General features: G+C 48.4%; 1 protein-coding gene across 13 annotated transcripts in view; it reads right to left on the bottom strand.

Annotated features, from left to right (window-relative positions):
• The window catches only part of EPN2 (epsin 2), a 39,244-nt gene extending 34,336 nt beyond the window's left edge, over positions 1 to 4,908 (bottom strand). For 7 of the 13 annotated variants that reach the window (XR_014933823.1, XR_014933822.1, XM_015876751.3 and 4 more), the window contains exon 1: positions 4,807 to 4,908. The gene's annotated coding sequence lies outside the window, so the exon portion shown is untranslated. Of the gene's footprint in view, positions 1 to 3,433; positions 3,583 to 4,639; positions 4,689 to 4,806 lie in introns of those variants that run through there. The other 6 variants (XM_085513934.1, XM_085513937.1, XM_085513942.1 and 3 more) reach the window with 3 other exon arrangements.
• Positions 4,909 to 13,143: the final 8,235 nt, after the last annotated feature.

The raw sequence follows: 13,143 nt of genomic DNA, 5'->3' as shown, positions 1-13,143 counted from the left end.
AAGACCACTGCCCTGGTAGAGGTTCAGAAACTGCTAAATTGATGTTAGGTATAGAAATTAAAGTAATTTCAAACCAAGGGAAAAACAAATAAAGAACATCCCTAACATTGTAATCATCATTATCACCTCCATCACCCACCTCATGCCTCCAGCCTGCATGGGCACAACATACACTGGGGGATTTCCCCATGGCAAAGCTCAACCCAACTGAACAGGGCTGGGTTTAACAGCAGAGCTCACTCTATTTGGGTTTCTGCTTCTTAAGTAATGAAAACTACCGGTCTGATTTTGGAGACATTACCTTCTGATGTGGCACCTTCAGAACTGCAAGAACACCCCTTCAAGCAAGGTTATCTCGATGTTTGGCAACTGGGTTTCTCAGGAGGAACAGATGTCTCAAAATCCACTGCCCATCTCTAAGTAGTCATTTGTAGAACAGCAGGTCATGAATTCAGCTGCTGCTACACTGAACAACTGACAAGGGTATTCTGATTCAATACTGGGGACTGGACATTAAACATCCCCAGGTAAAGGCTCCCAGTGTGTTTTTGAACTAGTAAACAGCTTTACAATTTAAACAACAGCAACAGTATCAGTTAATTTGTAAAAATATTAAGTGATACGTTATAAGCATAAAAAAGCAAATGATTCACAGATTAATATTTCACTGTATGGGATAAGAGCAGAAATTTCCATTGGAAAAAACCACACCACAAACTATTGGGTCTAAAGGTGATCATATCTAAGCCATGGTGAACGTCCACACGACACCAGGAGAGACAGGAACCAGGACATCTATTTAAATAAGCGATAAAATGGGTGTGTGTGTGTGCAAAGTGCAAGGTAACCACAAGGGCAAGAACGTACATGGAGATAGGAGACTGGAAGACAGAAGATGGGTCTGTACCACTTCCACAGGAGCAGACTGCGTCCCATCTGGATCACCCTCCAGAACCGTTTTGCTTTCCATGCCTCGTAAATTTAGTATTTATTAAACTGGTACGTGATTAAAGACTCAGCAACTGGAGGCTACATTAATAAAACAGCACTCGGAGGAAAGACAGAACCCAGTCAACAACGTGGAAGGAAACTGCATGTATCAGAAGGTCTCCCACTAATTACTTCAGACAGCTCAGGGAGCTGTATTCCTAACCATGGAAGAACTATTAGACAAAATGAAAACAAACTGTATGCACCAGGACAAAAGAAGTACAGTGTCGGAGATTTTAGAGAACTGTACGCAACCATTTCCACTGTAAAGCCAGGATGATGAGAGCCTGGGATGCAAACAGGGCTGGGACCAGTTTGGAGCTGGGACCAGTTTGGAGCTGGGACCTGCTGCTGCCAGAGCTCTGCACTGTGCTCCAGTTTCTCACCTGGAATGAGCAGGCGATGCCAGGTCAGCATGCAGGGCAGGACCAAGCCTGACCTCCAGAACAAGCTGGGAAGGAACTAGTTAGAGACACTTATGTTAACAGCCCTGGGTGACATGAAAACAGATATACACACTATTAACAATTAACACAGAGCAGGGCATTGATGCTGGGATCTAATTTTAAGGTTAACTTTTGTAACCGTATGAAAGAATGAGCGAATAGTTATCTATAAAGGAGAAAGCATTTCACTAAACACAGCATTACTGAAAGGAAAACATTCAAAGTAATATTTCCATATTAAAAATGCATAAAGGTGACCTAAAAACCAAATTCTGATAAACATTCCCAGTTGCCAATGGGACTAGAAAACACAAAATACTTTTATATCCATTTTCTAATGGTATAATCATTCACATACATTCCAATCTTAAGATATTTATACGCATTGAACTTCAGGTGGTAACTCTGAGCACATACAGTACAGTCAGAACAAACTCAACCTCAGTAATTTAATTTACCTCCTACTTAGAAACTGCTCCAAACTTCTAACTCCTTCCGAACTATTTATCCTGATCACAGTTCAGGCCACCACCACAAAGTCTACCAAAACCCCCAATGCAAGGCAATACTGTCACTTGCAAACCGTTAAACACACAACAGCAGCTTCTCTGTCACTTTCTGCCTCCAACATTGCTTCCCAAGAGGCTCAGCTGCTATAGCCATCCAATTCTAGATCCATCCTGAAGCTTACAGCCTCCCAATTCACTTCTTCTGTTATACAAGCATTCTACCTTCCCCCCCCCCTCCCCTCATAAGAAAGGAAAGCAATCCCATACCAGCCACCAAAACTGATTAATTCTGAGATTTTTAAGGTCTGCCATTCAGCACATACCAGTATGTAACCAAACTGACATATATCAGTGCTAGCAGACCTGCAATTAGACCCGAAAGGTTTTATTCCAGAGGATAGCATACATGTTGTTCTCTACCACTGAGTCTCATGCTTTCTTAATGAGCAGCCAGGCTACTGAAATGCACAAAAAACGCTGCTCTTTGAAGCACTTAAGACAGCAGGATACTGGTACATTTCAATACTTTCCCTGCACAGATCAGAGCAAGACAAAGTGGAAAAAGAACATTACAGGCATTCATACAAACCAGACACCTTTCATTTTCTATTAGCAAGATCCCAAGAGACAATATAGCACTCTGCAAATATGGCACTGGAAGAATGGAAAGTTGTTTCCTGAGCATCGACCACTGCACAAAGATTTCAGAGGATGTCATAGCCTTGACCAGACAAAAGCAACATTCATTTCCCCATCCTACACAGGAGCAGTATCACGTACATCACAGCTAATCAGTAAGATATTCCTCCTGAGCCATTAAAATTTAATTATTCCTTGGGAGGAAGAAGGAGGAAAAAAAAAAAAAGCCAATTCCTCTATCAAGATTATCAGCATTTTTCTGAAGTAACAAATTAGGCCTTTGGCATTTCACAGCAGTGATCCAAGATTTGAGGCTTCTTAAAAGCTCCGAGTTTTGAAGCAATCAAATGGCTGACAGCTGGAACACAATTAGCACGATTAACCAGTTAGTTAAATAACAACACGGTCAGTACAAGCACAATTCATCCACACACCTTGCACTACACAGCACTGCTTGCACTGGACATCAGGTGTTTGTCAGTTGTTCATTAAATATGACTGTAATAATGTGGAATTACCACCAGGAAATTGACAGCCTGGGCTTGGGCCCTTGTTCTGGTAGGACAGGACCACCAGGTGACTTCCCACCTATCACCCAATGTCACCTATTTAGCTCTTGCTTAAGCAATAAGACCTTTTCTTTTCTTCCTCCTAAAAAAAAAGAACCTTTTTATACCCTATTTCTTAAAATCAGGCTCTATTTTTCATGTCAGAACTCACAGAAAGCTGCCACCCCGCACTGCCACGCAGCACCATCATTGCACAACAATGATGTCACATAGCAGCCCTATGACATCAAGGAAGCTGCAATCAGCACCAGTAAGTCAAACTTCCTGATGTGTAACTCACACTCAGCTCAGCCTTATCACGACCCGTCTTCAGGAATGCAAACTCACGGTTCATTTGGACTTGGTCATTTTCGATAACACGGTTAAATGTTTAATATACGGCAGATTAGCTCGGAAACTCTATCCAGTCGGTCTGCCGTGACCCCTGAACTGCAAGAGAAAATGTATCAAAAGTTGTAATCCTTCACAAGGAAACACGATACATGAGTTTGTCTGAAAATAATGTATCTGGGAAGCAGCCAAGACAAACATATTTTGAAGTACTTCCTAAACAGGCCGTATTTTGCCGGAGATATGGTTATCGTATGTTTATATTTTAATCAAAAATCCTTCTAACATGCAGTATTTTCAAGCTAAGCGATCCGGTTCTCTCTGACCTCGCCTCGCACAAAATAATTATGCAAGAGCTCCATATTTCCATAAAACACACATTTCAGCAGGGAGAGAATAACACAAGCGAACCCCGTGGCCTGATTTGCATCGTGAACTCCTCAAGTCTCGGCCTCCAGCCTGCAACATCCGCAGCTCAGCCATCAGGACAAGTGCTCTGTGCCTCCGGATGGAAACGGAGAGCTGGGAGACTTCCTTTGTAAAGCAAGAAGGAGGAGGATAGAAACGTAGGATACTTAAGGTTGGAAAAGACCCCTCAGATGGTCGGATACGTGTAATTTAAGTCGATTTTAACGATTAGTTGGCTTTCTAGATGGGTGATAAGGAGGGGGGGGAAGGCACTGCACGCCCCTCGGCCAAACTGCGCTGAGCTCACAGAGCTGTTAGCGCTGTGCTTTACAACAGGGGAAAGGCTCATTGTTGGCAGCCCGTAATGATTCCTGTTGGAATATCATTCCGAGCTAAACGCAGCGCGTTAACCAAGCGCTCAGAGCCAACGCGCAGCATCCGACGCAGCTGCAGGGAGAGGATTAAAATAAAATAAAATATAAAATTAAAATAAATAAATAAATAAATCTTAAATTAAAAATAAAACGATTAAAAAAAAACACCCAAAGCTCCGTTGCTGGGCTCTCACTGAGCCGTTCCCGAACGGCCCCTTCTTCTGTCCCCCCCCGCCCAGCACCTCGCTCCTCCCGGCGGCACCGGCTGCTGCTGCTGCGCTGCCGGAACCTCCTCCCCGCCATGATGGCAGAACTGTTGCTACCCACCGCCCAACGCACACAACAAAATCCCACCCCGGCCCCTCGGGACACACCGACGCCTCCCCCGGCCCCGCTCCGTTCACCGCCGCCTCGAGGCCCTCGGCCCCGGGGGGCCCTTCCCGCGCCCACCCCGCGCTGAGGGGCGAGGCCGAGTGGAAGGGAAGGGACCATGGCGGACATCTCGTCGCCTTTCCGAGCGCACCCACGATCCCGGACTGACCTGGGGAGAACGGGAGGAGCGCAGGAGGGGTCCCGGCACCCGTCTGCAGCCGCCTCTGCCTGGGTTTGACACCCACACGCACCATCCAACATGGCGGCGGCCGGGGGGAGGCGGCGGACGAGGAGGCGGAACCGGCGGCCGCGCGCGTCCCCGAGGCGCGGCACCGGGCCGGGCGCGGCGGGGACAGAGAGGGGGGTGGGAGACGGGAGAACGAGCGGCTGCGGGCGGCCTGGGGTGCCCTGATGTGCCCACAGAGCCCAGTGCTCGTTCCTCAGCCCCTTCTCCTCACGGCCAGGCCCGCCGCTTGCTGCCAGCGGCACGAAGGCCTCAGCGCCCCGTGTCCTCAGGGCCCCACACTCCCCTCCTCCTCAGGAGGATCCAGGCCTTGAGAAGCATCCACCGTCACATCCAGCCACCCACCATCACATCCAGCCACCCACCATCACATCCAGCCACCCACCATCACATCCAGCCATCCACCATCACATCCAGCCATCCACCATCACATCCAGCCACCCACCGTCACATCCAGCCACCCACCATCACATCCAGCCACCCACCATCACATCCAGCCACCCACCATCACATCCAGCCATCCACCATCACATCCAGCCACCCACCATCACATCCAGCCATCCACCTTCACCACTCTCACCCTCTTCCTTGTGTCAAACTTAGCAATGTAACAAGAAATATATATGATTTACACAGTTTTAGTATTCAGGGATGCCCCAGGGTGATGATGAGGGGCTGCAGTGAGACCCCCATGATCAGTGCATTCCCTTCCTCAGGAGATGATCACCATCACATCCAGCCATCCGCATTCACCACTCTTATCCTCCTCCTTATTATATTAGGCAATATAAGCTGTACTGAGAGCCTTGTGGTCACGCTGAGGGGAGCTAGATGCAGAAATGACTGCAGAAACAGGAGCCAGGCAGCTCATGGCCTTCCCTTGTTGGGGACACAGAGCCCGGGATCACGAGTTGAAGGAGGTCAGTGGTCTCCTCGTGGTTCTCTGAGTGTTTGTTCCTATCTTAAAGCCGTGGGACAATTTGAGGAAATGGGACGTGGCCGTTCTGGAGACAGCAAAGGTCAGCAGAGGCCAGGAAGGACACATTACAGCTGGCTCCAGGTAGCACTGCTGCTCATTTAAAACTCATATTCCTTAGCAATCTTGCTTTATTAAACACCATAAAGCAAAGGAAACGGAGCAAAACCCAATTTATAAGGTATTGCTTTCCTAGGGAAAGAAGCACTGCAAACTTTTGGAAATGCTGCAAGTCCAAGTGCTTCAAATACCATCTGGTAGTTGGGAAGCCAAGCCTGCAGCTAGCTGCGATATGGCTTAGCTGTTAACCCTGAGCTAGGGGAACCCAGCAGAACGAAATTCTGGGTGAAAAAACGAAGTATCTGCAAGCATCTGACACTGTCAGCAGGAGCTGAAAGAATAGTTCCCTCTTTTCGTCTTTAGAAAAAACAGCAGTGATAGAAAGCTAATGTTTCTATGCATGTTCATTAATCCTAATGATTAGGTGCTGACAGCTCTGAAGAGCAAGAAGAAAGCTCTCATTTAAAGTAAAATGTGCAGAATATGGGTGTACCTTCTGCCTTCTCACCTGCCTGGGTTCCTCTCACCTTTGGATGTACCTCTCAGAAATAGGTGTGAGCTTCCTCTCTGCTTCCAGCTCCATCCCAGGCATCTCCATGTCGGTATCTGCAGCTCAAGTGTACAAATAAACAAACCCAGCAGAGAATTCCTGCAGCTGGCACACCTGCATCAACACTACTGTATTTTCTGTCAACTTGATCAAGCCATTCCATGCATGCAAAACAAGCTGCCTGACTGAAAGTAAGGGGTTGTGTTAACACCTTCAGTTGTATTGGTGTTTAGGCTGACGAGGTTCCCCAGATCATTACAGCTGTACCAAGAGAGATTTGCCCAGGCTACAATGGGACAATCCTGAGGACACTGCAGTGAGAACAGTGTCACTGCAGCAGATCTAAAACTCTTCTTGCACGCTAGCCCCAGCTGGCTGCTAATTGTGCTGTGATTTTAAACCCAGGAGCCAGCCTGGCAAGCTTTCTATCCTAGTCCTGTCCTCTCTGAACATGCTGCACCACACCCTGGATGTTGACCCGTGACATTCTATCAAGTTGCTCCCCACACACATTTCAGCCCCGTTGGCAGAGCCAGAGTTCAAGGTCATTATCTGCAGAATGAGTTCAGCATCAGAAGGCGATAAACGCGGCGTCTCCCCAGTAACTGCTACAGCAGCAGAGCAGTCCACGTGGAGAAGGCAGATGGAGGCAGAGAGTGGGAGGAAAGGGGCCTTTTGCATTGCAAGGAGCAGAAAGACAAGGAGAGAGCTGCAGTGTGATGCTGGGCACGCAAGAGGCTCTTCCAGCACAGCCAAGACACAGCCTGCCCCAGCCATGGCTGCCCCCTGAGCTAATAGAGCCACGTGGCTGCCAGGGAGCCCCAGGAGGGCCTTCCACTGCCATAACGTGAACATCGCCCACACAGCAACTGGCACCACGTGGTGCTGAGCACACCACTAATTAACTAATGAGTTTGTTCCAAATGTCTGGCCACGGCGTGACTGACAACAGGAACAGCACTCAAGGAGCACTGAACAATGACAAGTACATTCGGCTCTTCTCGGTGACCCCCGCCCTGCATTAACAAATGGGTCACAAATAACAGTGCTTTGCGGTGATCTAATCCTCCTGCCATATGTCGGCTGACCGAATAAAAAATACAGAGGGGGGGGAGAAAAAATACCTAAAAAGCTGCCGAAAAGCTCTGCAAAAAAAAAAAAAAAAGGTGAGGAAAACTCGGTAAATATATCTCTGCAGTTTGAAATTTGATTTCCTCACTCTATTGTTCCTCATTTCCTGAGAGCTGGCTCGGTGGATCACATTTTCTGCTTCTGTCTCCAGCATTTGTAACCAAACAAGACTGAATCTCATTATCCTGATGCATGGCTCTAACTGCGTGCAATTCAATCTCAGTCATTTTTGCTCCATTACCAATTTCCCTTCCCATCCTTAACCTATAGGTCTTCAAAGGAATCAGTTCAAAAATAGACTAGCATCATCTAATGAAGGTGTGTTCAGTGCTCAGCCTTTAACTCTGCGTTAAGCAGGCAAGGAAGAAGCTGCCTGGTGTATCAGGTCAGGCATCCCCCACTCACACTGACCCCAGTGGGAGCTGGCATTTCTCAGCCTCCCTGTGAAGTCAGATGCTTCCACGAGGGGGTAAATAAGGACTTGAGTCCTTTAGTGCCCAGCTTTGTAAATCTGCTAATTGAATGAGAATATGGGCAAATGCAATCATTATTGTCCTCAGAGCCAAGGAATCAAGGCATTTCTCAACACACACAAGGTCTCTTCTCAGTTTTCTGAGCCATCAGCACGTTGCTGACAGTGATATGGAAAATACTCAGATTGATACCAACTGATGTTCACCTCAAATTATTCCCTCCTGGGTTCATGAATCCTTCATGGAAATACTCTGAGTGATGCTGGTAACTGCTGTGGTTGGGCACCCAGAGCCACAGGGTCTGCAGCCGGACCACACGTACAAAAGTTGTCTAAAATAAAGACAAACAGAGAAGTTTGTTTCCTATTATTACTTAGGTTAATTTCTTTGGACATCTTGTATACGTTGAATAAATGCTGTTAAAGGGGAGAAAATTCAGAAAAAATGAATGGTAAGATGTGCCCCAGTGAACCCCTGCCTGAGTTGAGGCAGAATAGATCAGAATAGAGCACACTTATGGCCAGCGTGACGATTTCAGCATCATCTGTGATGCACACAAAGGTGTAGAATTGTTTCCAGCTCAAACATTCATTCTGACAAGCTCAGAACTAATACACCTCTAATGCAGGCTTTTGGCACAGACCTTTTCTGAACACGTTAGCAGATTCATGAAAAGAGGAGAGAGAATGCAAGCCCAGCACATTGTTTTTCTTGAACTGAATATGCACTGACAGCACAAGGGGCGGCGGCGTTTGAAATGTACTTAGTTGTAGTAATCACCAAGTGTTGTGGTTCTTCAGAAGTTAGGCATGAAGGAAGGTGCCCACAGATGAGAGGAGCTCTTTCTCACTGCTCCGAAGGTCCAGTCTCTCCCCATGCCACACTGAGAAACCAAGATGTTGCTCACTCTAAATCCCACTGAGGGGTGGAATTCCACAAGTTACAGTTGACCCAGGTCAGGGTGCTGCAGTTCCTGCCCTTCCTCCACCATCCCAGCCACCTGGTCCCGATCCCTCCCTACCTCCTGCACTGGTTAACACCATCTGTGCTGAGAGCTAATCACTTTTTGGGGGGGAGGATTGCATTGCAGCCAGTTGAGCTCTCTGAACCAGCTCAGCAGAAGGTCAGACAAACAGTTGTGTCAGCAGAAAGGAGAGGACAGGGGGAGACAGGAGGTTTTACTCTAATCAGACATAACCAGCACGGCTGTGCTGCCCATTCCAGGCTGGGATCACTCGCCTGTTAGGACTGTCTGTGCAGGTTTTAGCATCAGACTAAGACACAGAACATTTGCTGTGACATTGGCTACTTTGCTACCACCTGGTTCCACTGCCACTAAGCCAGAGCCTTCCAACCCATGCTGGAGGACACAGATTACCCTGCGGTCAGCACAGCTCACGCTGTCCCTCTCAACTTCCTCCTTGTCACGATGAGAGCACTTCCTGCCAGGAAAGGCCTGATGGACAACATCACCCTTCTGTGCTCCTTTATCATTCCAGCAGCCACCCAAGGAACATCACCTCCCTTTTGCCCCAGGCCTATCTGCAGCCTAATCTGGGCGTCATAATAGCAGCCAAACTGCAGGATGATGTGTGCTATTGTGCAAGGATCTCGTGTGGCCACGGATCATCCTCGCTCCTCCCAGATGATGCTCACCTGGAGAAGGCCGCCTTGCCAGTTAAACACCTGGAGAGCAGGAGGAGCTGTGCTGCTGGCCCAAGCATTGCTCAGCGCATGACAGTGAGCGGACTGCTGAGGAAGGAAAAACACACTTTGTACACAAAGACAAGAGCAAGGGGACAGTATTCTTCTGACCAGAAACATATACAACCAAGCAACGGGTGGGAGCAGCGTCAGCTCCTTGCAGTGACCATGGCCATGTCAGAAGACTCAAGCACAAAAGTGCTTCATACTCTAAGTGCAAAACCCAGAGCCTTTGAGAAGAGCAACACTTTGCTCTTTGGTAAGCTCAGGGATTTGTCTGCCCCTTGCCTGGGGATGATTGGGGTAGAAAGACTGAAACAGGTGTAATCACACTTGTATACAGAGACTTGATGCAGCAGATGGTCCATGGGAGCTCCTCTTCTCCCAAAGCACCCAGCAATGTCACATCTGCCTATAGCCCTGAGGAAGAAAGCTTTACACCTACAGTGCAAATCTGCAGCCACTGGTAGTGCAGAAATGTCATACTAACACAGAGACAGGACTCCAGAAGCAGAGCAAACTGGAGGCAATTTGAGCTTTGCCTCTTTTAAACCAAGGGATTTATGACGGTGCTACTGAGCCCCTGGATTACAGCTGGTTGCCCATCACTGAGCATCACAGCTGAAAATCTCGTGGTTTTTCCCTTGACGGATGAAAACTGAGGGCTGTCTGTTTGGTTTGTGTTTGCACAGCACCCAGCTGGTTGCTTAATTACTTGGCCCAGTTTCGAGGTTTCTGATTCCCACTTCTGCAACTGACTTCCTCAGTTCTCAGGCTCACAAATCCAGTTGCAACTTTCACATCTGTATTCACGGTCACGACTCCTGGCTGGTTGATCACTGAGCATCTCACCCTCAGCAGGGCTTCCCAGGTGACTTCATAATACGAACACCAAGCAGCAGCTCAGAGCTGTAAATACACGCTCCCTGTGTAATCACCAAGCAGATTAAAAACTCACCAGCTGGGCTGGGAGAGATTCATGGCAATCCATTAGGGCTACAAAGCGCACACACTGCACAGCACTGCAGGCAGGAAATTCTCAGAGCACAGTCAATTCTAACACTATTTGGCTGAGCTGCTACATGGATCCATCCTGTTGAACTGCTCCGATAGCCCCTGGACCAGAGGGGCTCAGCCCTTGGCTGAGTTGAGACTGTAAGAGCAACCTCCATCTACCACAATGGCTGGCTGTTGAAGTAGCCATTTGGGCACAATGACTGGCCAAGCAGGTTATATATAATCAGCTCTAATTAATACTCCTATGAGCTTCCACATTCTTAAAGGCTGAATGAGGTGGAGAAATACAAGATTGCACCCTGACCTTGTAAGCATTGTAGGAAGGCAGAGGAACCTGCTCCTTTCTTATCAGAGAAGGGACAAGGCCGGCGCCACAGCTGCTGCAAACAGGCTGTGCAAAGTGCTTCTGCTGGGGCACAAACCGCAGCCTCAACCTCAATCAAAAATAGGTGCAGAGCTGCTGCAGACAGGAGGCTTCCTCCCTGTCCCAAGAAGCCACTTTCTGTGCTTGCACATCACTGTGTGAACATGGTGGGGGTGCAAACTGTCACAGCCACAACAGATCTCAGCAATACTGGAACTGGTCTTTGCAAACATGCACAAACTGATTAACCTGCCCAGCGAGTGTGAGAGCCAAAGAAGCCTCAGCAGCCTCATGTACTGAAAATCCCCCATAGTCACCAGTTGGCTGGAAGAACAACACTGATATCTGCATAGCAGGGCCTGAAAGCTGCTCTATTGGTCTTCGCCAGGTCACCGTCAATCACTGTCAGTGATGCGATTCTGGACTGGGCTCCATGGTTTGAGGACAGGTGCTGTTTTCCTATATGCTGCCCTACAGTTCTGTACATCAAACCCACCCAAGCATCCTACTTGAAAGCAGGGACAAAGCACAGCATCCACACACTGTTTCCCAACTCTCTCGAGCAGGACTGTCCCAGGCTGCTCCCAAAATCTGTGTGTGCCTTTCCCCAGACTCCATTAGCTGGCATGTTTCATACCCTCAAGGCTCTCTCAGCCTTGCAGACAGGTGGCATGCTTTTCAGCCTTCGGCACCCGGGGTGGTGTTCAGAGCCTGTCCTACACGGCAGATTTAAACACATGCTAAAATGATTTACTGAGCCGGTGAATGCCTCTGCCCTGGGGAGCCAGGAACAGTGCAGCTGTGCTGCTGGGGGCTGTGTCGCTGATCCGGCTTAGGAAGCAGTGAACAAATAAAGCTTGGGCTGCAGACCTAGGGTCAATCCCCAGAGGGTGAAAAGGCAGGTGCCAGGCTGGAGCAGGGCTGGAGCCCATGCCTTGATAATTTCTGAGGGTCTCCCAGAAGAGACTCTGTGCCCAGGGCACTTGGTTCTAACCATCCCTGAGCCAGCAAGCTGGCAAAGCCTACAGAGAGCAGGGAGTCAGCCAGGGCTGTCTGGCTATACACAAAACCAGCCAACACCAAACCAGTTCCTCTTTCAGCCTGAGAAAGGAAGAGAAAGGGAAGAAGACAGTAAATCTCTATTTCAGAAGCTCGCTGCCTGGTGAGCTGAAGGGAACGCCCAGCTGGAAGGAATACTCTCTATAAACACAGACTCAATGTTTTGCATATACTTTGCTACATGCGCATCTCTATGCATTTGCCACAGGGACACCTACACAGGAAAGATCTTACAGCCTGTGTTCACATCCATGCCTTGCAGCCCCCAAGTTAAAGCCCCAGAGCCACGCTGCTCCTTTGCCATCCTATTGCATGTCCTCAAGTTCCTGGGAATCCCATCAACCTTTCCAACACTACCATTTCCAACTCTGCATGAGGGTTCCTATAGGAAGCACTGCCTTGCCTTCTCATTGCCATGTGCAAGTGCTGCTTGTAGTGTCTGCTAAAAGAGACACTGCTGCCTTACTTTGCTCAGCCCAGATCCTGCCTCACCCACACAGGCAGCGAGGCCTCAGCACCATCACCCTGCATTTCCACAGCCACTGTGTCAGAAATCACAATCAAAAACTGTCCTGGGAAGGATCCATCCATTTTATTGTGGCCTCCTGCAGCCTTTGCTCACTCTTTTCTCTTGCCTCACACAGGCATCAACACCACTGGGAAATGGCACAAGGCAGCACTGTTTTGCTGGGTTTTCTACAGAAGCAGAGACCATGCATGTGGATTCCCCTCTGAGGCTATTGGTACATTTCAGAACACCCTGATGACAGGCTGGGCAGAGATTTCAGAACTGCTTCGTTTCTAAACCTTCCCTGAGGCAGGGCAGCTAGGGAGGGGAGAAAGGTTATGTAAACCTCTGCGAGGGCTCAAGCCTTTACAAGGCTTCAGAGAATCCCCATCTCAAGGCCCAGATCACAGGAGAAGTAGC

Source organism: Coturnix japonica, chromosome 13 (assembly GCF_054131305.1).
Source record: "Coturnix japonica strain WE chromosome 13, WE-NBRP24, whole genome shotgun sequence".
In the NCBI taxonomy this organism is placed as follows: Eukaryota; Metazoa; Chordata; class Aves; order Galliformes; family Phasianidae; genus Coturnix; species Coturnix japonica.
The sequence above is the reverse complement of the archived record's forward strand: the minus strand, read 5'-3'. Positions and strand labels throughout refer to the sequence as shown.